Genomic DNA, 25,827 nt, shown 5'->3' on the forward strand with positions numbered 1-25,827 from the left:
TTTTTTCAGCCTATCTATCTATCTATCTATCATCTATCATCTATATTGGTGCTGTCCAGTGTGATAGCCACTAGCCATGTGTGACTATTTAACTTAAAACTAAAATTAGGGAATTCCCGGGCAGTCCAGTGGTCAGGATGCATGCTTTCACTGCCGAGGGCCCAGGTTTGATCCCTGGTTGGGGAAACTAAGATCCCACAAGTCGTGCGGCACAGCCTAAATTAATAAATAATAAAATTAGATAATATTTTAAAATTCAGTTTCTCATTCGACTAGTGACATGTCAAGTGTTCCGTACCTACCTATGGCTGGTGGCTACCATGTTGAACAGCACAGATAAGAACATTTCCACCATCACAGAAAGTTCTATTGGATAGCACTGATTTATCTGTATCTATTTATATAAATTTACCAAAAATAGAACAACACCAAATAAACTTTTTAGGTGAATATCTTTTACTCACTTAATATTTTGAGTCAACCATTCAACGTCCAATACTATGTTTTATTCAACTCCATACCATTCAATATTCAACACCTATGCGTTATTGGAGGCATTCGGTATCACGTAACAGATGTCCCTTCCGAGTCCCTGTTGTACATTTAAGTTGTTTCCAGTTTTTTGCTACAAGAAACAAAGTGACAGTAAATCACTTTATCACTAAACTTATGCATCATTCATTGTTTTAGGATAAATTCATAAAGGTTTAACTGCTAGTTCAAAGGGTAAGCTCATTTTTCAGATTTTTTTAAATAGGAGTACTCAGTTTCTTTCCAGAAAGGCTTTGAACATTGATACTCCCAACAGCAATTTATGAAATTGTCCACTACCTTGAAACCTCCACAAATAATGGTAATTATAATAAAAACGAGGCCATTTTCGTAGATGAAATTTTCCATCTCTTTAATTTGCCTTTCTCTGACAAACTTTATTTCCTCCCATATTTACTGATCATTTTATTTCTTTGAGTGTGTCTTGGGCAATAAAAGGGATTACCTGTGTGGCTTAGGTTTTAAGGAAAAATTGCTCGATTTATACCCCAGGCCTCATAAAGTTCTGCAAGGTGACAGGATTAACATACCAAAGAGACTGGCAAAGCTCAGTTTTAGTAGAACTGTGGATCAATTATATTTCGTCTATTCCTTCGTATTACTCTTATTATTTCTTTTGGTCCCTACAGTCACAGACCACACTAGGGGGCAGGTGGTTTGTTTGAGTTGTTTTTTTTTTTTTAATATTTATTTATTTGGTTGCATGAGGTCTTAGTTGTGGCAGGTGGGCTCCTTAGTTGAAGTATGCATGTGGAATCTAGTTCCCTGACTAGGTATCGAACCCAGGCCCCTCGCATTAGGAGCGTGGAGTCTTATCCACTGCACCACCAGGGAAGTCCCTGTTTGGCGGTTTTAAAATGTATTTGTTTGCTTTATATTTATCTTAATTCCTAGGACTATAGTCCTGCTCACCTAATCAGAGATAGGGCAGCCTGGATTCGTGGAAGGCAGGAAGGAAGGACCTCAGGGTTTTGCAAGATTCCAGCAGACTAAGGAAATAGTTACCTGATCATGCTGAGTGGGAAAACCCAAGCTGTATTCTTCCTTGGCCTTTTAAGTTCTGGAATCCCCATTCATCCATTCATTATGAGCACTTGGTCATCTCATGTTGTTCTGATGGGTAGTTTCTTGTGTTTTGATTTTACCATTGAATGAACACATCCTCTTTCTAAATACCTTTAGAAAGCTACCGGGCTATCAGTCATTCACACTTTAGTATTAACTAGTTTTCATACAGCATTTTAATTTTTATAAAAGCACCTTTATCACATCTACCACCTCTCTTATGCCCATGAAGGAGGTACTATCACAGCTGTCTCCACTTACTATTGAGGCAATTGAGTATCAGGGGGGCGGAGTGACCTGCCCTAGATCGTGCAGAATGAACCATGTACTCCTAGTCCAGTGATCTTTGCATGACCCCAGGATGCACTAGCTATTCGTCTTCCGGAGTTGATGGGCTAGGAGGTGTTAAGTGAATGGCAGCTCTTAGGGCAGAGAATGAGAGGGCCCTGAGCACCTGCAAGGGTGGGGGGGAGCACGTGAGGCGGGGTGGGGTGGGGGGGTACGTGGAGGCGGGGAAGGGCCCGATGCTCTTTCCCCTCCCTTTCATACGGAACCTTGTCTGACTCCGAATCTAGGTTTCCAGAGCCCGGAATCCGGGCCGCAGGGTGCAGATGGGGCAGCTACACTAGCCCGCAGCCGCGAGGGTCCAGAAAATGGTCAGGGGGTAATTAAAGTCTAGGTGAAATCAAACTATAGAGCCACCCCGCTTTTAGAGACGGGCTCCCCACCCCGCCATCAGATAGGCTTGGTGGGGGCTCCTCGCGGCAGCCGCCACAGCCCGGACCCTCGCTCCCGGCCCTCGCAGTCCCTCCTCCAGGCCCCCAGTTCTTCCGCCCCCGGAGGCCGGACTGTGCCCCCGTCCCTCCTTCCCCCTCCCTCCCGGGGGCGGTGGCCCGTGGCGGACGCGCTGATTGGCGGCGGTGCGAGCGAGGGCCGGAACCGGCAGCGCTGATTGGCCAGAGCCTCTCGGCGGAGCCACGGAGCCCGGCGAGTCGCTGGGGGAAGCTGGGCAGAGACCGGGAGGAACCGGAGCTCAGGGCGCGGATCCCTGAAGTCGGTGCCTGGTAGGTCGGAGTCCGAACGTTGAAGCAGGGGCCTGGAGGTAAGGACCTGGCGCTGGGTCGCGTGAGACGAGCCCTTCCGCGGGAGCTGAGACGGAATCCTTCGGCCCTGCCCCAGGGAGCAAAAACGGGGCATCTTCTCACAGAGACGGAGCCCTCATCTTCCCGAGACGCGGGTCCCCCGCACCCCCCCCCCCCGAAAAGAGAGGGTCTCTCGTCTCCCAGAGAGCAAGATAGTTTCCTTTTCCCTTCAGAAATGGGCCTTTCCTTCCTGGCCCCCGGCTCTAAAGATAGGATTCCTCTTCCTACTTTACCCCTTGGAATGGAACGTGCCCCCTCAAAGTGGGTTCCAGCCTCCCCAGGTATCTAGGGCCCCTTGATCTCTTTGGAGACCCATGCCCCTTCCCCTTCCCTAAAAAACTAAGTTTGGATTCTTCTCCCCACCCAGCCTTCTCAGCTCATAGATAACGGTGTGTTTCCTCCAGGAGGGGAAATAAGCCCCTCCCTAAGAGAAGGATATCCCTCTCCAGAGATTCTGCATGTCACCCTCAAACGCGATACAGACCTCCCTGGGCCCCCCAACTCAGAAACTGGACTCTGCGATTTGCCTTCAGAGGTGGATGATTACCTACCTCCTCCCACCCCCCCCATCCGTAAGAGAGAGACGATGGTTGGTTGCCTCAGACACCTCCACACTGAAGGCATTTGGGGGATTTCCCCTCTTTCTCCAGTCAAGATGTAACAGAAGGGGTTTTCATACTCAGAAACAGGGCCAGGGTCTGGTCACCAGTCTGCACCAGTCACCCACCTCAATCCACCCCTCTGTAACCCTTTTACACAAACCCCATCCCACTAACACCCCCCCCCCCCCGCCCCCATCCACCATTCCCAGTCCCATCCTTCCCACCTAATTCCATCTCACCTTTCCTCACCCACCCTGGCCAGAGGTAAGGCCAGAGGATGAGGTTTAGTAAGACTGAAACTCTTAAAGCTGGGATCCTGAGCCTAGAGATCATTCCAGGAGCCTCCAAACTGCCAACAGAGATGGGCTCTGAGGCAGCAGGACCAGCAGGGACCACCCCCCCCCCCGCCAACACACACACACACACACACACACACACACACACACACAAAGGACTGTGTTCAGAATATCCTCCCCTGAGGCAGGCCAACCCCTCTTCTAGAGAAGAGGGTGTCAGTGCAGACAGAAGGGCCCCAATTTGCTCCCTGGGGCTGCCGCTCCCCCAGCTCCTGTGGGCATTGCCTGGTGGAATTCCCTAGGCCCTTGGCCAGGGGAGATGCTGCAGGAACCATCCGTTGGGCTGGCTTCAGTGAAGCTGGACTAAGGGACAGGATGTTGGTGACCTGAGCGGGGCTGGGCACCGCTGTAATCTGGCAGGCCAGGATGGGGGCGGGAGGCAGGGGAGAGAAAGGCAAGGAGCTTTGCTTTGCTCTTTGGAGTTCACCCTAGAGGTGGAGTAGGAGAAGCGTGTGTCCTGGACGCCCAAAGAGGTCAGCCCTGGAGAGAGAAAAATGGCCCAGTCGGGAGTCCTTAGACCTCCCAGGGACTCCAGATCAAAGATCTTGCTCCTTCATTTGACAGTTGAGCAAAGAGAGGCACGAGGAGGGGAAGAGACTTGCTCAAGGTCACCTAGCCAGTGGGTAGCGAAGCTGGTCACAGCCTCGCCGGGACTCCTGGGCTGCCGGGGTCCTGGACACTACCTCTTGCCCTCATATTTAGAACCGGGACTTCTGGGCACTGTGGTCCCCACTTACCAGAGGTGGTACAGAGGCTCTGCCAATGTCACGCAGCTAGGAGCAGACCGAGCTGGAACCCAGCGCCGTCCCCCAACAAGCCACCTTGTAGATCCATTCCCAGGGCTTTGCACTTCACCACTCAGACCTTGGGATCTTTGTATTGAGCCCGCTGCCCAATCTAGGCTTGCCAGAATACAAATGGACTCGGGATAGCAAATGAGATCAGTTGCAACAGTCTGGAGCCGACGCTGCTGCAGGAATATCTGCTGCAGGTGAGGCTTGCTCCAGGCACTTTGGGCAGAGCTCCCCCCAAGACCTGGAAGTCACGGCCCCTCCCTCCAGGGCCCCCCACCTCGATCCCTGCCTTTTCCCTCCGACCCCGAGTTCCCTGCCGCAATGTCGCGCCCCAGCTTAGAGCCTGCTCCTTTTCCTGAGGCATTGGATACCCACCAGCCCACTGGGTCAACAGCAACCAGGTCCCTACAAATGGGAGGGTCTTGAGGCAGAGACTCCCCCTGCCTCCAGCTAAGGGGTTGGCTATTGTGCTCCAATGTAGAGCAGGGATCCAAGTCCAAGGTGCCGAGGTGAAAGTTCAGAGTATGAGGGAGAACTGTAGTGCATGGGGGTTGAGAGATGGGTCTCTGAACCCCTCTTATCAGGGTCTAGAGCCCAAATCTGCTACTTAGTATGTTTCTTGGAGGAATTATTAAATTCTCTGTGACTCAGTTCCCTCAATGTCCTTATCAGGGTAAAATGAGTTAATCTTTGTAAAGTGCATGGCACAGGGCAAGTGGGTGGAAGCAGTGATTATGATTACAAGTCATAAAACCTCTAAACCTGAGTAGGGAGGTTGTGCTTTTAGGTAAAACTTATGACATCTCTTTGTCATAATGAACTTATGACATCTCTTTGTCAAAGAAAAGGAATCCTCTAGCCAGCTTCCTGTGCATTACAGATGAGCCAAGCACAGTCCCCAGAGGTTGGGGCTTGCTCAGGGTCCCTCAGCCAGGAAGGATGGCAGGGGGACTGTAGCCCGAGTTCTACAGCCCAGGCTGGGGCTCTTTCAGCTGCCTGGCCCCCAGGTCAGTGTGGCGGGCGGGGTCCAAGGACTGGACATTCCTGCACACCCTGGTCCCTCTCTCCTGGGAAGCGATCAGGCCAGAAGCTGCCAGTGGCTGAAACTCAGGCCTTTGAGCTTCCTAAGAGTTCTGGGGCCAGGAGACAGGAATCTGAGGCCTCACGTCCACAGGCTGAGCCTCTTCCCTGGCCACAGCGGATTCTTTCTACCAGCATCCCAATGGGTCTTGAGGTCACACTGACCAGAGGGAGGGAGGGAGGGAGGAAGGAAGGAAGGAAGGAAGGAAGGAAGAAGGAAGGAAGGAAGGAAGAGGGAGGGAGGGAGGCAATGGTAGAACCTACCTCTGGGTTACTCTGAGGATTAGCTGAAACCCTGTTCAAACACCTGGTACCTGGTCCCCCTTAGGTAATGTGAGCGCTGGCTCTCTCCATCTCTGTCTGCTTGCCAGCCCCCCTTGCCAGGATGCAGGGGAAAAAAGCCTCGTGGGAGCCTGAGGGCTTCAAGAACACCCAGGCTGAATCACCAACCCCCCTCCCTCCACTGCATCCCTGCAGAAAGTCCGGGAGGGGTTTCTATAGGTGTCTGCACTCCTCCCTCTCCCTTGTGTCTGACTAGCCCAGGCCGTCTCAGGCATTAAATTGTCTTACCCATCCCCGGAATGGCATAGCGTGATATGGCCTCTAGTCACACATTCTTTCCATAGTGGGCTCGACTCCCCAAGGGCAAATTGCCCTCCTTCTTCAAAAGCTCTCTCCCTGACCCTCCCTGGCCCCAGCCTGGAGATCGATTTTTCCTCGGAACTCCCAGCACTTACATCTGAGGCCTCCTTGGGTCCATGACTGTTTGCTGTCTTTTCGCCCCTTCCGTATCCCTGGGGAGTAGAGATCATACAGTCAGGTCTCATTCCCTCCTGTCCCAAGTACAGAGCACCTTTCCTGGCACACAGTAGAGACTGGACGAGCATTTATTGTGCAATACATATAGCATAAAATTTGCCATTTGAATCATTTTAAAGTGTACACTTCAGTGACATTAAGTACATTCACTGTGTTGTGCATCCCTCACCACTCCTAGTTCCAGAACTCCTTTATCACCTCGAAAGGAACCCTTGTCACTCTCCCTTCCCCCAGCCCCTGGCGACCACTAATCTCTTTTTTGATTCAATAGATTTGTCTATTCTGAATATTTCATAGAAATGGCATCATCCAGTATGTGGCCTGTTGGGTCTGGCTTCTCCACGTTGTAGCACGTATCAGTACTTCGTTCCTTTTTATGGCTAAATAGTATTCTATTGCATGGATAGACCACAGTTTGTTTATCCATCTGTCAGTCGATGGACATTTGGGTTTCCAACTTTTGACAGTTGTAAGTGCTGCAGCTCTGGGCATGTATGTACAGCTTTTGGTTCCCAGATCTGTTTTCAGTTCTTTGGGAAGTGGAACTGCTGGGTCATATAGTAATTTTTTGCTTAACCTTTTGAGGAAATGCCAGACTACACCATTTTACATTCCCACCAGCAATGTGTGAGGGTTCCAATTTTTCCACATTTTTATCAACACATTATTTTCTGATTACTGTTATTACGACGTATTATTGTCATCCTCGTGGGTGTGAAGGGGTGTCTCATTGTGGTTTTGATTTGCGTTTCTCTGATGATTAGTGACGCTGAGCATCTTTTCATGTGCTGGTTGGCCATGTGTATGTCTTCTTTGGAGAAAGGTTCATTCAAGTCCTTTGCCCATTTTTGAATTGGGTCGTTTGTCTTTTTGTTGCTGTTGTAAGACTTCTTTATATACCTACGTATATCTTTGTGTTGCCATTTCCTCTTGCATTTAAACATTTGCTCAGCTCCTGGGGGTCAGGCACTGTCTTGCGACCTCGGGATGTCAAGGTGACTACAATACAGTTCCTGCCCACAAGGGGCTCCCAGTTTATTTATTTATTTTTATTAATTTTTGTTGGAGTATAGTTACTTTGTGTTAGTTTCTACTGTACAGGAAAGTGAATCCGCTATACGTATACATATATCCCCTCTTTTTGGGATTTCCTTCCCGTTTAGGTCACAAGGGGCTCCCAGTTTAGAGCAAAGTTTCTTGACAGCACTAGTGCCATTGCTGGGGTGCGTTTGGGGGTGCTGTCCCTGCACTATAGGATGTTTAGCAGTATTTCTGGGTTTTACTCCACTCGGTGACAGTAGCATACTTCCCCCCAAGCTGTCACAACCAAAAATGTCTCCAGACATTGCCAAATGTCCCCTGGGGGGCCACTTGTCCCCTGGCTGAGAATCAGTGGTTTAGAGGCTTAGACAGTTGTGTGTATCTACAACTTCAGTCATATCTCTTGTGCCTAACAGGGTACATAGTGGGCATTCAGGACTTACTTGTTGGATGTTGGATGGGGGGGATGGATGGATGGATGGATGGGTGAAATAATGAATGCAATTTACAGGGTTTGGACATGTGCCTGAAACTCTAATATGTGAAACAAAACACTCTTCTTCCGACTGGAATATTCTACCCCTTTCTGCCTAGCGCAGTGGTTCTCACACTTGAGCATCAGAATCCCCTGGAGGGTGTGTTAAAACAAAGATTGATGGGCCCCACCACCAGAATTGCGGTCCCACCACCAGAATTACGTTGAATCACTGCCCCCCAGAATGCTCCCAACCCAGTTTCCATGTCCCTTGGGAACCCTGCACCAGACTTCTCCCACTTCCGCCAGCCTGTCCATCCTCAGAGGTCTCACAGCTTAACTGCCAGCATCTCCCATTTGGATGCTAACATTTATTGCTTTGGACTGTCAGCAACATGCTGGACATCTGCCGCTCAGCCACTGCATTGAGAATTCCTTCAAAGCCGGAACCCACCATGTCCTAGCACCCCTAGAACCCTGCTACCCAAGTGTGGTCCAGTGCCCAGCAGCATGACATCACTGGGGAACTGGTTAGAAATTCAGGCTCTTGGGACCCCCTCAGGCCTACAAAATGCAGTCTGCATTTTAACACTATCCTGGTGGGATGGGGGGTTCATGTGCACATTCGAGTAGTTTGGGAAGCCTGTCCTAGGCTGTCTCTATAACCCTCGCAACTCAGAGCTAATCCCTTGCAACTTCGCTGATGTGTTATATTGACAGCATCTGTTACACTGTACATGGTGTCTGGGCTGGAACATCATTAGCGCGTTACTGGCCATTCATCTCTTTGCCTGATGTATTTTATCTCTTGGAATGGCTAAACTGACCTTGCTTTACCCCCTGGAAAACCGGAGGGGCAGCGTCTCGCTCAAGATCAAATGAAGACCGTGAGGCAGAACAGAGAGACGGCCATCCATTCCTTAGAGGGGAGCAGTTGAAGCACCATGGTGGTGACACATGAAAATATGGGGTGGGAGGGTAGCATTCTGAGGCTACTAGGTTTGCTTTTCAAACGTGGAGAGCTGGGAGATGATTCAAAAGTAGGCCAAAAACAGGGGCTGAAGTGCTATCTTGCCATTTATTCAACAAGTATTTATTGAGTACTTCGTAGATGCCAGACATCAGCATCACGTGTGTGGTATTAACAAGGAATACAAGGTCTCCCTCTTAGTGGCTTCTGTCTAGGTGGGCAGTGTTGCCATCTGCATTCATTCATTCCTGTGAGTGTACCCATTTATTGCACAACTTCCGTGTGTCCTGACAGAACTAGTGGTGTGTGTGTGTGCGTGCGTGTGTGTGTGTGTGCGTGTGTGTGCATGGTGAGGGAGAGATGAACACCCAGCTACTACACCAGAGGATCTTCTAGGCTAGCTGTCAGGGGACAGGCCTATAAACAACCGTTCAGAGAGATGAGTGCCAGGTGTGCGTGTGGGAGCGGATAGTGGTCAGAGCTCAGAGAAGGAAGAGGTTCCCTGTCCCTGGGGATGCTGGGAAGGAAATTTCAGGGGGAAAAGTCAGAAAAGCCAGGAAAGATATTCTCAACAGATAGAACATGAACAGGGGCTCAGAGACTTCATGGAAAACTGTTAAAAGAAAATCTTCAGGAAAAAGGTGCCGGGGGCGGCCGGGGGCGGGGGGTGGGGAATAAAATCATAGTTCCAAATACAGATGCAAAAACAAACACTTGTCAGTGATTTTAGTAAGCTCATTCAATGAGAGAACCAAGCAGATGTTGGAACTGGTTCAAAGGAAAAGTCAAATAAAGCACAATTGTCTACAGAGTCAAGGAATGCTTAAATGCATTACAAATGGAGACAAAATAAAATGGTTGGACAAGACAGAATTGGCTTCTCTATCAGATTCCTACAACTTACAAAGAGTTGAAAAAAATAGCTCGAAGATAATGAGCAGGGCTAGACTCAGATATCTTAAAAGTTTGTGTTGTATGTAAACGATGCATAGTTTTCCATTGAGATGCAATTTTTTTTTCTATAAAACCAATGTTCAGAGGATGGGGGAGGCATATGGTGGAGCCCACCCAGGGTGGATGGGCTAGGAGAGGGAAGCTGCAGGGGGGGCCAGATCATGGACAGCCTGGTGACCCTAGGTAATGAGTTCAGACTTGACCTAGAGACCCCTGGGGAACCTGGAAGGGTTTTAAACAAGGAGGTGACCTGATTTGATTAGCACTTGAGCAATATCCTTCTGGAAGATTCGTGGAGAGTGGACTGGTTGTAGAAGGAGCAGACGGAGAAGCCTGTTAAAAGATGAGATGGTGGGGGCTTCACATAGAGTAGGGCTCCGCAAATATTTTCTTTAAAGGGCAGGTAGTAAATATTTGAGGCTTTGTGGGCCACACAGTTACGATCGCAACTGCTCAAACTGTACCGTGAAATGTAAATGAATGGACGAATCTGTGTGCTAATAAAACTTTATCTACAAAAACAGGCTGGGGGGCCAGATGCCCCCCCACCACAGTTTGTCAACCCCTCATCTAGAGCAGCGTCGGAGAGGCTAGAGCTGTCCATGGTTTTGACAGGTCTCCTGCATCCCTTTCTCGAGATGTTTAGAGTCCATTGGCAGCTGTTGGTGGGAGTCCAGGGACACTGCTCCCCTCCCTTTGAGTGTGGGTTCCCTGAGGGAATCAGACAATCCCTGGGGCGGATCACTGGCCTTCTAGCAAAAGCTTTCAGGACCTCGAAGCTCCTTCAGGGCAAGATTGGCCAAACAGCCTCTTAAAGCAGCCAAAAGAGCAAGCCGTCACCTCAGCAGGGCTTTCCTGCGTAAGATCAGAGTCTGCCTCCCCTCTTTGCCCAGAGCTGTAAATAGCTCTCTGCTGGCTTTGCAAGTGCCATTCTGGGGACAGGCTGGAAATGAGCACACCAAGGAGCATTTGTGCAAATTACTGCCTGCATGCGAATTTGCATGCTTGGCATCCTGCCCCAGCCCTAAGTGCACAGTCCTCCCAGGGGCTGAAAGCAAGACTCAAAGAAGAGCCACACACAGAAGAGCATGGACGTTCTGACCTGGGGACAGCGTCCAGGAGCGATCCAGGGTTGGGCTGCCAGGGTAATGATAAGCTAGAGGGACAAGAGGAAACATTCAGAGGACCCTGGACGGAGTTTCAACTCAGGCTCTGCCCATCCGAATGCAATGACCTATAAACAGTGGCAACTCATATTTGCTGAGAATTTGGTGGGTGCTAGGGCTATTCTGAGGGTTTTATGTGTATTTTGTTCATCCCATTGCTCACCACAACCTAAGGAGGAAAGACTGATCAGGTTACAGAGGTAGGAAATGGAGGCTCAGAATGGATGACTGACTCCCGGGCTCTCATAGTAAAAGCAGCAAGTCTAGAGAGAAACCCAGGCTTACAGACCCCGACCCCTGCTGTCTAACACTAAGCCACACGGATGCCTCTGGGTATGCCCACTGCTCTTGCTGGCCTCAGTTTACTCATCCATCAATAGGAATAATAATGTCTTATCCCTTGATGATCACAGCAGAGTTTGGGAGGACCAGCTGCCACAGCAAATGAGAAAGCATGGTTCGAAAGTCAAAAATGCTGAATAAAGCTGGTGGTGGGTGGAGAAAGCCCAAAGCCCTTCCAGCAGCAGCCGCCCACCAGCAACTCGGATCATTTGCGTAATTGATAGATTCGACCCTGTGCAACCCCTCAATGTCCTGCTGTGGGCTTGGGGTGGGGTCTGTTTCTTAGACCCTCCTATGGGGTCAAGGAAGAAGTCCTGTATTTGGAAAGCAGCTGTGTTGCTGGCCCCCTGAGCGCCCTGGAGGTTGTGACTTCTGGGTCTCAGTTTGTTCGTCTGTAAAATGGCAACAATACTGCCCTTTGAAACAGCGTATGGGTGGTTATTAGACTGGATGATAAGGGTGAGTGGTTGAATGCTTTCTACCTGCCAGGCACTGGGCTCTATTTGGATTATCTCATTTAATGCTCTCAATACTTCAGATGGGGTTGACCTTTCTGTGGACATGGAAACAGAATCAGAGAGTTTTAAGTTTCTTGGCCAAGTTCACAGAGGTAGGAAGGGCCAGAAACTGGACATGTGAGACATAATTCAGTCCATAGCAAGACTACTATAAGTTGTGTTGCCATGAACATTCTAGAACAAAGTGTTTTAGACTCCACCAGCAGTGTGTATGAGGGTTCCACTTCCTTCATACCCTTTCCAGCTCCAGCACCTCGACTTGCTATTATATTTTAGCCATTCCAGGGGGTGTGTAGTTGTGGGGGTTTTTTTTGTTTGTTTGTTTTATGTTTGGCTTCATTGGGTCTTCGTTGCTGTGCACGGGCTTTCTCTAGTTGCGGCGAGCGGGGACTACTCTTCGTTGCAGTGCGCAGGCTTCTCATTGCGGTGGCTTCTCTTGTTGCATGCAGAGCACGGGCTCTACGCACGCGGGCTCAGTAGTTGTGGCTCGCGGGCTCTAGAGCACAGGCTCAGTAGTTGTGGAGCATTGGCTTAGTTGCTTCACGACATGTGGGATCTTCCTGGACCAGGGCTCGAACCCGTGTCCCCTGCTAACCACTGTGCCACCAGGGAAGCCCCTGTAGTTGTTTTAAAAATTTCTCTACTAACTGAATTCTATCACCTTTTCTATATGTCTGTTGACCATTTGAAGCTTCTGTTTCATGAAGTGCCTGTTAAGATCTCTTGTCCATTTTTCTTTCTTTTTTTTTTTGTTTGCGGTACGCAGGCCTCTCACTGTTGTGGCCTCTCCCGTTGCGGAGCACAGGCTCCGGACGTGCAGGCTCAGCAGCCATGGCTCACGGGCCCAGCCGCTCCGCGGCATGTGGGATCTTCTGGGACCGGGGCATGAACCCGTGTCCCCTGCATCGGCAGGCGGACTCCCAACCACTGCGCCACCAGGGAAGCCCGCTTGTCTATTTTCTTTTTCTTATAGCTTTGGACTTGTCGATTTTCTTTTTCTTATAGCTTTGGACTTGTCTATTTTCTTTTTCTTATAGCTTTGGACTTGTCTATTTTCTTTTTCTTATAGCTTTGTAGGAGTTGTTTAATCATGCTGGATAGTGATCCCTTTGCCAGTTATATGTTATGTATATTCTACTCTGTGGCGTGACTTTAGTTTTCAATGGTGACTTTCGGTTATTGGAATTTTTAATTTTTACATATTTCATATTCATCTTTTTTCATGGTTGAGGCTTTTTGTGTTCTATTTAAGAAATTTAAAGTCATTCATATTGCCCCCTCAATTTTCTAGTAGCTTTCACATTTTGCGTTTCATATTTATCTCTATAGTCTGCCTGGGGTTGACTTTTAGGTATCGAATGAGGCAGGATCATGATAAATTTTTCTTTCCATATGGATAATCCCATTGACCCAATATCACTGACTCTTCATAGGAAATCAAGCATTCATATAAGTGTAAGTCTGTTTTTCTGTTCTCTATTTCATTTGTGAAGTGTGTTTCTTTGTCCCACGCCACATTGTCTTAACCACTGTAGCCTTAGAATATGATGGAACATTCCAGATTGCCTCTAAAGAGGCTGAACCAATCAACACTTTTACTAACAATTCAATAACGGTATAATTTATGGATGTATGATCCTAAGCATAGACACAGCTTAAAGAAGTTTACAGTTTTATAAGTGACCAGACATGACCCAAATAATTATACAACAGAGGTGTCCTGTAAATGGGGTGCCACAAAGAGGGAGGTATGTGGGGCTGAGTGTGCATGGGGTGGGCAGGGGCTTTGGGGAGGTTTGATCTGGTGGGAGAGAGATCAGGGGAGGCTTCCCAGAGGAGGTGTGTCATGAATCAAAATTGAGTGTTAGTAGGAATTAAGAAATCAGAAACAAGGGAAAAGCATTGGAGGCAGTGGGAACAGCAACTGCAAAGTTGCTCTGGCACAGAAACCTACACAGGATGGACACTAGATCCAAGTGGCAGAACCTAGAGAGAAGGGGAAGTTGCGGTACGTGAAGGTGGGAAAGGTCAGAGGATCCAGACCTCAAGGCTTTTGAACCACATTCAAGAGCTGGTTTTTATACCAAGAACAACTACCCTAAGAAAAGAACAGGAATCTTCCAGATTAAGGGCAGTTCCAAGCACCTTCTCAGTGCAGCTAGAGTTGCTTCTTTGCAGGAGAATCTGTGTGACAACCTCTGTAGTAACACATGGGTCCTATAGCCTCATCCCAAAGTTCCTGGCACTGAGCGTCTGGGTTTTCCTGGAAGTGACAGTTTTTCCTTGCAGGCAGCCCGAGTTCTGCCGGCAGCAGCATCTGCCCAGCTCCATATCAGGTCTGGAACCCTTCTCTCCCCAGCCTGGAGAGTGTATCCTGCCTGCTGGGCATTTGTGGGATGCCAGGCCCTGCGCCATGGACTTGAGCCATTCCTCTTCATTCATCATCATCTCTACTCATCACCCCACAGATGAGAAAACAGCAGCTCAGAGAGCTCAGGTCACTTGCCTAAGACCACACAGCTTCCAAGGGGCAAACATGACAGTTTTCAGCTCTCTATGAATTTTATTTTCTAAACTTGAATGTTACTTTTTTTTCCTTTTCAAAATAGTGGGTGAGATTCTTCAGGAATTTCACCTGCAGAGTTCCAACACTGAGTCTGGATTTTAAAATATCCCCAGATCTGTGCCCTGAACTGAACCGATGAATACCCAGGCCTAAGACCCCTCATTCTGCCCTTGGCACTGCTTTTTCAATTTGGTAGCCAGCATGGGGTTTTGGTTCTTTCTGCACTGAGTAGAATAATTGAGAAGGTTTTAATATGTCAAGATATATGTCTGCTGGGGTTTTACAGAACTGGGGGAGGGGGAGAGAGCTATATCTACACCAGCACTTAAAATCTCATCAAATGGGTCCGTCCCTGTTTCAGGATGGGAAATCCAGACAGGGCCGACAAGATTGATGATGTTTTCATGAATCTGGGCATCTGTTGTGTTCCTTGTGGGTTTTCAAGGCAGGAATTTGCTGGCAAGAGAATGAAGAAGCCAGGAGCTTCAGAGAGGTCTCAGAGCCTGGAGAGATGGTATAGTTTTGGAACAAGGATTGGCTTTCCCCTCCACAGTGGGGTATGCTGGTGGGTGGGGGTGGGAACAGACTACGGATTTCCCTTATTCCCTCCCTTTGCAAGCCGCGCTCCCCGTATTGGCTGACACTTCTGTTTACTGAGCACCTTCTGTGCACGGCAGTGTGCTGAGTGCTGCAATTACCCTCTCTTGGGACCCCATAACAACCCTGGGACGGGATTTCAGACCCATTTTACAGATGAGGAGCTATTAACAAATCTTGCACCAACTCCCAGAAACTGACTGCGGGAGTTGGGATTTGAACTGAGTCGCCTGACCTGCTGCATTTGTCTGTCAGTGGTCAGGAATCCCCTTGGGGCAGACATAGTTTTGATTGGCATTTCTCTGTTAATTAGCGATGTTGAGCATCTTTTCATGTGCCTGTTTAAGAGTAGGGGATTTCCAGTGGGGCAGTTGTGGCCCCACAGGGGACCTTTGGCAAGGTCTGAAAACATTTTGGGTTGTCACAGCTGGTGGAGGGGATAGTACTGGCATTTAGTAGGCAGAGGCCAGGGACGCTGTTAACATCCTGCAGTGCACAGGACAGCCCCCAACCCACATACAGCAAAAAATTGGCTGGCCCAAAAAGTCAATAGTGCTGAGGCTGGGAGACCCTGCTTGAGAGCACGCCTTTTCCACCCCCTTTCGAAGGTTTTCTTGGGAAGTTTCTGTAAGGGGACGCCTCTCTCTGACACATTGTGCCTTGGGACTGGTTCTTACCGGGTCTCTGGGTGTTTCTTCTGCTAGGATGGCATGGCCTAGGCTCTGCATTGGAGTCAGTAAAATGCTCTAGATAACATCCAAGAAGGAGGCAGCAGCTGAATTCGTGATGCTCAGCTCAAGATGGGTTGTTGTTTTTTTTGGCTGTACGGTGCGGCTTGCGGGATCTTAGTTCCCCGACCAGGGATTGAACCCGGGCCTCCTCCTGCCGTGGAAGCGCCAAGCCCTAACCACTGGACCGCCAGGGAATTCCCACAATTTAAAAACCCACCATTCTGGATCCAGGGCATTTCCAGTACTGCCAGTTCACCCCTGTGTTGATAGGGGGTTAAGAGAAAAATCCCCCCATGGGGGCCTGAAACTCAGGACACTTGCCATATTATATTCTTTTCCTTCTCGTGGGAACGTAGCACATGAATGCATTCATGCTGAAGCTACTAAACACGTGTGCCCGGGGTCACCGCACGTGTCTGGGTGAGATCCTGCGTGTTTATCCTGGGGGATGAGCAGCTGTGCAAACTCTCGCCTTTTGTGTGGGGTTTTGCTACGTTGCCCAACTGAACAGTGGAACACTTGGGCAAGTTAGTTAGCCTCTGTGCCTCTTCTGTAAAATGGGGTTAATAATCACATCTGATGAGGCATCAGACAGATTGCTTGTCTTCTCTGAGCCTTGTTTTTTCGCTCTGTTAAATGGGAGGGTTGGACAAGATCTCTGAGGTCTTTATCCAGCTCTGAAAGTTTTAAATTTGAGATGCCCAGTTGCCGCTGCCACTTTGCTAAAAGAAGAGCTTCCGGTGGAATAGTGGACTTGGCCGTGACAGGTGCACCCCGAAGGCTGAGCCATCCCTGGAGTAACTTTAGAAAGCTAGTCTCGGCCCATGTCCGGTCAGGCACTCACGGGCAGAGAAGGAAAAGGAAACTCGGGGAGGCCACCTCATCCTGACAGAGTTCCAACTGGGGGCTCTCGGGGGTGAGTCCCCCAGAGCTCCATGCCCCCTTCCCCACACACACGCTGTGCATCCCCAACCTCCTTCCGGCTCCCCACGTATTTCCTCACATGAACACAAGGCCCAGTAGACGGTGTTCTGTGGGAGCCGCTGAGCCCGGGAGCCGAGCTGGTACCAGGAACACCGGCATCCAGCCTTGTCTGACCAGAGCCCATATCTCCGTGAGCTCTTTTTTCTGCATCTCTTCAGATCTGTGAAATGAAGAGTCCCAGGTTTGCTTGGGGATGTCCTTTGGAAAGAAGAATGGCATGTCGACGCCACATGGTTATTGGGGAAAGTTGCTGAGTCTACAAGACATCTCTGCACTTGAGTCGGCATTGGATGAGAGACAGGAGAACTCCTCAGAGATTTCTGTCAAAAGACCAGAAGGAGAGGCAGATGGTTCATAGTGGCTGCGATAAGAGGCCGGTGACTTGGTGTACTTTTCATTTTCTGCAGGAGCCAAATGATGGTAGAGATCGCATTTCTCCGCACCTGTAGAATCGCCCCATAGCAGCATGCTCGTGATTCTGCAGAAAAGCCAGGCAGCCAGACAGATATGGGTTCAAACCCCAGCTGTCAACTTGTTCAATACAAGAAGGGGGGTGAGTTTTACTTAACCTTCTGTGAATCTGTCTCCCCACCTGCAAAATGGCTCTGCCGTTGCATCACGAGATGTTTAAATGCATCAGTGATCAGAGAGCAGAGATAAAGCCTGACCCACAAAAGGGCGCTTCAGATTTCTTTGCCTTGGTTTTCTTATCCACTAAATGGGAAGACGTCTTCCATGTGATGGAGTGGTGTTTTGTCTCAAAACAAACAGCACTCGTGGTGACAGAGAGACACAGGGTAGTTACTGGTGACAACCAACCAGAGCAGTTTGCCCCAGGACACCCGCCATTCCTTGGACAGTGGACCCGGGGGAGTGGACAGTCCAACAGGGCACAGAATCTCAGAACCTGGGACCAGGAGGAATCTCTGAGCTGATCCAGTCTAACCGTGATGCTTGAAACTCCTCTCCTGCATCCTAGATGAGAAGACGCCCAGCCTCTGGAGTCGAACCCACTCCAACACGAGGAGCTTCCTTAGTTATTGGCCCGAAATCTGCCCGTCCTGGTTATTTCTCTCTCGTTTTGTGACTTACCCAAGACGGCAGCCATCGCACAAGGCACAGCCGGCACATGAACCCAGGTCTCCGTGCTCAGCTCGTGCCCATAGCCCCCATGTTATTCGGGATCCTATTGCGGCCTTCTGTTCTGCCCAGGTTTCTGGGCACACAGCAGGGCTGGTGTGACTGTGCAGGGGGACTCCCGGGGAGAAGGCTGCTCTCTACCTTGAGAACTCTTGGGAATTTTGGGAGTCAGCAATCTGACTGTGTCCCTGAGACCTGGTCAGCCCTTCTCATCTGCAGGTGCTGACCGGCTGATGGGACTGTCACAGGAGAGACGGGGGAGTGTTCCCAGCAGCCGGGTGTACTGGGGGCAGACCTAAGGAACACTGGTCTTGGATGGCCTGTCCCAGCTGACCCAAGGCCACCTACTTCCCCAGGAGAAAGCTGCCTAGGTTGAGGAATCATTTGTTCTCGCTCTTTTTTTTTTTTTTGGCCTCACAAAGCTGCAAGATCTCAGCTCCCCAGCCAGGGATCGAACCCTGGCCCTGGCAGTGAAAGCCCTGAGTCCCAACCACTGGACCACCAGGGAATTCCCAATCATTTGTTGATTTTAGTTTTCCCTCCTACAAAGTCAGCATGCTGCCCCCATTCCCAGAGGTGTCCACATCCCAAGGACTTAGCAACATTCAACACATAAATTATATTTCATGTCCATGATGAAACAGAGGTGAAGAGGAGCTTGCATTCCGGGGCAGGGAGACGAATGCATCAATGAACAAATGGGAAACTGTGAAGGGCCTCAACGAACATAAAATTTGGCAAGGTGAAGTAGTGGAGTCTGGAAGCCCTCTCTGAAAGTGTGATTTCTGAGCTGTGGAACGTGCCACCCATTCAGAGACAGTGAAGTATGTTGGCCGGGGCCGGGGGGGGGGCGGGGGGGGGCAGGGCTCTGTACAGGAAGTGCACGGCAGGACCCAGGTCCAGGGACTTTGAGGTTGTAATGAGAAGGTTGCGTTTTATTGTCTTTGCAATCAAACACCATTGGTAGGCTATTAACCAGGGAGTGACATTGGTCTGTTTTGGCTGCCCCATGGAATGTGGATTGAACAGGGCCCCAGGGAAAGCTGCTGTGACTTGGAGGTGGCTTGGATTCGGGTGGAAACAGAGAGAGAGGATGTCCTGGAAATGTCTGGAATGATGTCAGGACCTGAGGGAGTGGCATCAGTGCCTGGGTTCAGATCCCAGCCCGAGTGATGAGCATACGAGCTTGAGCCTTCCTTTCCTCGTGTGTAAATTTTAAATGGGAGGAGCCGACAGTTTGTGAATTGGAGGTGATGAGAACAGTGCCTATCTGTCGTGACTGTCAGAAACATTCATTGAGAGGATGCTGTCGTAACAAAGTATCACAAACTGGGTGTCTTGAAACAACAGAAATTTATTCTCTCACGGTGCTGGAGGCCCGAAGTCCAAAATCAAGGTGTCAGCAGGGCCACGCTCCCTCTGGAGGCGCGAGACCTCCGACTCGGTCTGCCCGAGGGAGAATGGAAGCAGCTGAGTCCACAGCTGGGAGGTACCTTCAGTCCCCTCCCCCCAGGGCCCCTACAGGCGACCCCATCATGGTCTCTGAGCCAGGAGAGCCAAGAGGTAGGCAGAATGGGACAGTGCCCCAGATATATCTTCTCTCCCTAGAACCACCTGAGAAATGAGGTGTGCCCAGGTTTGAAGGAAACTGAGGTTCAAAGAGATGGCACTAAGCAGATATTGACTAGAAGAGCCAATATTTGAATTGCAGCATCGTGACATAGGGCTTGTGTACTTTCCTTCCGCCCTTCCTCACCAGGGCTCTCCCTCCATCACACTAGCTCCAAAAGTGCTGAGATGTGGACAGAGCCTCTCAAACTGAGTGTGGTTAATACAACAATTGATCATTCTCTCCCCCACTTCTGTGGGTTGGCTGGGCTCAGCTGGGCGGTTCTGGCTGTGGGTCTCTCATACAGTGGTGGGTCAGGTGCAGACGGGATGGGAGTCATCCCAAGACTTGACTGGGCTGGGTGTCCAAAGCACTACTTCCCTCCCAGGCCTGGCCCTGTGGTGCTTCTGGCCTTTCTCTCTGCACAGCTCTCAGCCTCCAGAACCTCTCCCCGTGACTTGGGCTTCTCATGCATGGCTCGGAAGTCTCAGAGAAGTTCGTTTGCTTCCATGGAGGCTGCTTCCAAGAGGTAGGAAGAGGCTCTGCCTGGAACTGGCACAGCATCACTTCCGCCATATTGTTTTGGTTTGTTTCCTGGAGGCTCCATTAAGATACAATTCACATGCCAAACAATTCACACATTCATTTCACAATTCGATGAGTTTGGGAATATTACATTATTAGTGTTTTTTAATTGTGGTAAAATATATATAATGTGAAATTCGACATTTTAGACAGTTTTAAAAGTACAATTCAGTGACATTAATTACGTTCACATTGCTGTGCAACCACCACCACTATCTAGTTCCAAATCCTTTTCATCCCCCCAAACAGAAATTCTGTAACCAGTAAGCAATAATTCCCTTTTCTCTCCTCCCCCCTCCAACTGGTAACCTCTAATCAACTTTTTGTCTTTATGAATTTGCCTATTCTAGACATTTCAAATAAGTGGAATCATATACTATCTGTCCTTTACTTGACTCCTTTCACTGAGCATGATGTTTTCAAGGTTCATCCATGTCGTAGCATGTATGAGTACTTCATTCTTTTTTATGTTGTATAGATAGACCATATTTTCTTTATCCATTTATCTGTTGACGGACACTTGGGTTGTTTCCACTTTTTAACTACTGTGAATAGGGCTGCTATGAACACTGGTTTACAAGTATCTCTTTGAGTTGCTGCTTTCAGTTCTTTGGGGTATTTACCTAGGCGTGGAATTGCTGGGTCGTCTGGTAATTCTCTGTGTACATTTTGAAGAAACAGCCAGACTGTTCTCCCTAACGTGCCATACTGTTTTGGTCAAAGTAGCCACAGTAGCCTTTCCAGATTCAATAGGTTGTAGAGACAGACCCCTACCTCCTGAGGGGGGAGCAAGGTCACAGAGACAGGATGTGCAGGAGGGGAGATACTGCAGTAGCACCTTTGCAACAAGCAAACTGCTGCACGGACGGGGCATTGATCAGTCCATTTATTCATTCCTTCAGTGAATATTTATTGATGTTGTCTGTGCCAGGTGCTGTGCCATGGTGGGGATACAGGGCATCCAGTGTGTGGTTCTTGCCATCTCAGAGCTTACAGTTACTTGGAGAGAGTCCTGAACTAAAATTATGCAATTGATTTTGGAGGAAGGGACCTGGGTTTTCTTGATATTCCTTTTCTCCTTCCTTTCACCCTTTTTTATGTTTTAAATTGTTATGATCATCTTTAAAAAATTTTTTTTTATTAGAGTATAATTGATTTACAAATCAGTACACCTGATTTACAGGTGTATGGCAAAGTGAATCAGTTATACATACACACATATCCACTCTTTTTTTAGATTCTTTCCCATATAGGTCATTACAGAGTACTGAGTAGAGTTCCCTGTGCTATACAGAGGTCCTTATTAGTTATCTTCTCCTTCCTTTTACCTTTTTTAAAATGGATGAATAGCTTAATATGGCAAACTGCACTAAACTTAACATACGGCTCCATGAGTCTTCACCTATGTAAACACACACGGGACCAGCACCCAGATCACAATACGGACCATTCCCAGCCCCCAGAAAGTTCCCTCGTGCCCCTTCCCAGTTAATAACCCCCAGAGGGTAACCGCTGTTTGACATCTATCAGCAGAGATTCGCTTTGTCTGTTTTTGAACTTCATCTGAATGGGATCTGCAGGAGATGCCCTTTGGTGTCGGGCATCTCCCTCCTGCTTGTGAAACCCTGCAATTAATGCTTTAGTTAAAAGCTGCAGTAGGGCTGTGAGCGCGTGCAGTAGTGAGACAGAACCAAATCTGGGGAGAATCATATCAATACTGACAACAGAAGAGCTTGCCTTCTGTTATTTATTATGCTTGCATTGGCAAGCATAATAAATGCCTGCGAAGCATTTATTATGTACCAAGCCCTGCATGAAATTATAATGGGGGCAGAAGTCAGAAGGCCACGGGCTCTGGGACAGTTCCCAACGGGGTTGGACTCCCACCTCTGCTGTTTATCATCGGGTGTGACTCTGGGCAGGTTCCTTAAATCTCTCTGTGCCTTTGTTTCCGCTTTTGTAAAATTAGAATGACCATTGCTGTATCATGTCACATATCTCAGTGATCAAAATAGACACGAAGCTCTGTATTTAAGCTCGAATCCTTATGGGGATGTGGGGAAGATAGACAGCTTTTTTTTTAATTGAAGCATATTTGATATACAATATTGTCTTCGTTTCAGGTGTACAGCATACTGATTTGGGTTTTTTGCAGATTATGTTCCATTATAGGTTGTTACAAGCTGTTGGGTATAATTTCCTGTGCTATACAGTAAATGCTTGTTCCTTATCTCTTTTATGTATAGTAGTTTGGATCTGTTAATCCCATACTCCTCCTAATTTATCTCTCCCCTGCTCCCTTTCCCCTTTGGTAACCATAAATTAGTTTTCTATGTCTGTGAGTCTGTTTCTGTTTTGTATATAGACTCATACTATTTTTTAGATTCCACATATAAGTGACATCATATAGTATTTTTCTTTCTCGGTCTGACTTTACTAACATAGTATTCTCTAGGTCTATCCATGTTGCTGCAAGTGGCATTATTTCATTCTTTTTTTATGGCTGAGTAATATTCAATTGTGTGTGTGTGTGTGTGTGTGTGTAGACTGCAAATGCTGGCTCTGGAGAAACACGCACCTCCAGTGCTGCCTACGTGTTAGCAGGAAAGGAAACAGCGTCTGCTGCAAAGAGTGGCTCCACCAAACCAGGGTTTTCGCGCTTTCTCTAAAGACTGCGCTCTGGACGTGGATGCACATGGGTCACTGTTGTGTCGTTAGGAAGATACGACCAATCCGTGGTTTCAAGGCTTGGAAAGCCTAGATCAGCGTTCAGCAAACTTTTTCCACAAAGGGCCAGATGGTCAATATTTTCTGCAGTGTGGCCGTGTGATTTCTGTTGCAGCTACACAGCTGCCTTTGTAGTGCTTTGTAGTAGCCACAGTGGCCGGAAATGAACGAGCAGATCTTCATTTGCAAAAATCACGCAACTGGCCACACTGTGCAGACTCATAGCTTAGAATTTGAATCCCTGGGCAGCCAAGCCTCAGAACATCCTCTTTCCTGGCCTTCCAGGAATTCTGGGCTTCCTGACTCCAAGCTTCCCTCTCCTCCTATGTCTTGGGATGAGTCGAGAAATTTCACTTTGTGTTGACAACACGTGCCCTGAGCTCCTTGACTGTGCTGACCTACTTTCAACTTTCAAGCATTTACAACTGGGATTGGAATCCGGTTTGACCTGGTTCAATGCCAGGAAACAAATGTCCCTTTTAGAGTCCATTTGAAAGCTCACCTCCTCCTCCCACATCTTCAGAAACCAAATCGAACACAGAGATCAATGTTCCAGTGTCTGTGAGGCTCTCTGTTAATGCCGTGTCAATTTATTCAGTACTTGTTTTCCTGTAATTAAATGTCTAGACACATTTTGCTGCCATCAGCTGAGGCTACCCTAGCTCTCTGTTATCATTTCTCTGTATATTATTAGAGAGAGAGGCTGCTTTCAGGTCATTAGCAATGATTCAGAAAATACCAAAAGGTGGAAAAAAGTAGACTTCCACTCCATAGCCCCATATCCAAGACAAAATGGTGTTGAACAGAAAATCCATTTCTTTCCAGCCTTCCTTTCTCGTGTATTGGTTTATGGGTTTGTTTTGGCACCTCTATGAAAGTATAGCCAGACTGCATATAAAATTTTACGGTCTTTTCTCTCTCATTACATCACTTCAAAAATCATTCCTCTGGGGCTTCCCTGGTGGCGCAGTGGTTGAGAGTCTGCCTGCCAATGCAGGGGACACGGGTTCGTGCCCCGGTCCGGGAAGATCCCACATGCCGCGGGATCCCACATGCCACTTATTGAAGAGGCTGTCTTTTCTCCATTGTATATCCTTGCCTCCTTTGTCATAGATTAGTTGACCATAGGTGCGTGGGTTTATCTCTGGGCTTTCTATCTTGTTCCATTGATCTATGTTTCTGTTTTTGTGCCAGTACTATATTGTCTTGATTACTGTAGCTTTGTAGTATAGTCTGAAGTCAGGGAGTCTGATTCCTCCAGCTCCGTTTTTTTTCCCTCAAGACTGTTTTGGCTATTCAGGGTTTTTTGTGTCTCTGTACAAATTTTAAGATTTTTTGTTCTAGCTCTGTAAAAAATGCCATTGGTAATTTGATAGGGATTGCATTGAATCTGTAGATTGCTTTGGGTAATATAGTCATTTTCACAGTATTGATTCTTCCAATCCAAGAACATGGTGTATCTCTCCAGCTGTTGGTATCATCTTTTTTTTTTTTTTTTTGCGGTACTCGGGCCTCTCACTGCTGTGGCCTCTCCCGTTGTGGAGCACAGGCTCCGGATGCACGGGCTCAGCAGCCATGGCTCACGGGCCCAGCCGCTCCACAACACGTGGGATCTTCCTGGACTGGGTCGTGAACCCGTGTGCCCTGAATCGGCAGGCGGACTCTCAACCACTGCGCCACCAGGGAAGCCGTGTTGGTATCATCTTTAATTTCTTTAATCAGTGTCTTATAGTTTTCTGCATACAGGTCTTTTGTCTCCTTAGGTAGGTTTATTCCTAGGTATTTTATTCTTTTTGTTGCAATGATAAATGGGAGTGTTTCCTTAATTTCTCTTTCAGATTTTTCATCATTAGTGTATAGGAATGCAAGAGATTTCTGTGCATTAATTTTGTATCCTGCAACTTTACCAAATTCATTGATTAGCTCTAGTAGTTTTCTGGTGGCATCTTTAGGATTCTCTATGTATAGTATCATGTCATCTGCAAGCAGTGACACTTTTACTTCTTCTTTTCCAATTTATATTGCTTTTTCTTCTCTAATTGCCGTGGCTAGGACTTCCAAAACTATGTTGAATAATAGTGGTGAGAGTGGACATCCTTGTCTTGTTCCTGATCTTAGAGGAAATGCTTTCAGTTTTTCACCTTTGAGAATGATGTTTGCTGTGGGTTTGTCGTATATGGCCTTTATTATGTTGAGGTAGGTTCCCTCTATGCCCACTTTCTGGAGAGTTTTTATCATAAATCGGTGTTGAATTTTGTCAAAAGCTTTTTCTACATCTATTGAGATGATCATATGGTTTTTATTCTTCAGTTTGTTAATATGGTTTATCACATTGATTGATTTATATATATTGAAGAATCCTTCAATCACTGGGATAAATCCCACTTGATCATGGTGTATGATCCTTTTAATGTGTTGTTGGATTCTGTTTGCTAGTATTTTGTTGAGGATTTTTGCACCTATATTCATCAGTGATATTGGCCTGTAATTTTCTTTTTTTGTAGTATCTTTGCCTGGCTTTGGTATCAGGGTGATGGTGGCCTCTTGGAATGAGTTTGGGAGTGTTCCTCCGCAATTTTTTGGAAGAGTTTGAGAAGGATGGGTGTTAGCTCTTCTCTAAATGTTTGATAGAATTCACCTGTGAAGCCATCTTGTCCTGGACTTTTGTTTCTTGGAAGGTTTTTAATCACAGTTTCAATTTCATTACTTGTGATTGGTCTGTTCATATTTTCTATTTCTTCCTGGTTCAGTCTTGGAAGGTTATACCTTTCTAAGAATTTGTCCATTTCTTCCAGGTTGTCCATTTTATTGGCGTAGAGTTGCTTGTAGTAGTCTCTTAGGATGCTTTGTATTTCTGTGGTGTCTGTTGTAACTTCTCCTTTTTCATTTCTAATTTTATTGATTTGAGTCCTCTCCCTCTTTTTCTTTTTTTTTTTTTTTTTGCGGTACTCGGGCCTCTCACTGTGTGGCCTCTCCTGTCGCGGAGCACAGGCTCTGGACGCGCAGCTCAGC

At 47.8% G+C, this 25,827-nt stretch overlaps 1 protein-coding gene across 1 annotated transcript in view; it reads left to right on the forward strand.

The window, feature by feature from the left end:
* Positions 1–2,599: 2,599 nt before the first annotated feature.
* ABAT (4-aminobutyrate aminotransferase) overlaps positions 2,600–25,827 on the forward strand; it is an 87,237-nt gene continuing 64,009 nt past the window's right edge. Inside the window, exon 1 of the mRNA XM_060031722.2 lies at positions 2,600–2,719. The gene's annotated coding sequence lies outside the window, so the exon portion shown is untranslated. The remainder of the gene's footprint in view (positions 2,720–25,827) is intronic.

Source organism: Delphinus delphis, chromosome 15, assembly GCF_949987515.2.
Source record: "Delphinus delphis chromosome 15, mDelDel1.2, whole genome shotgun sequence".
Classification (NCBI taxonomy): Eukaryota; Metazoa; Chordata; class Mammalia; order Artiodactyla; family Delphinidae; genus Delphinus; species Delphinus delphis.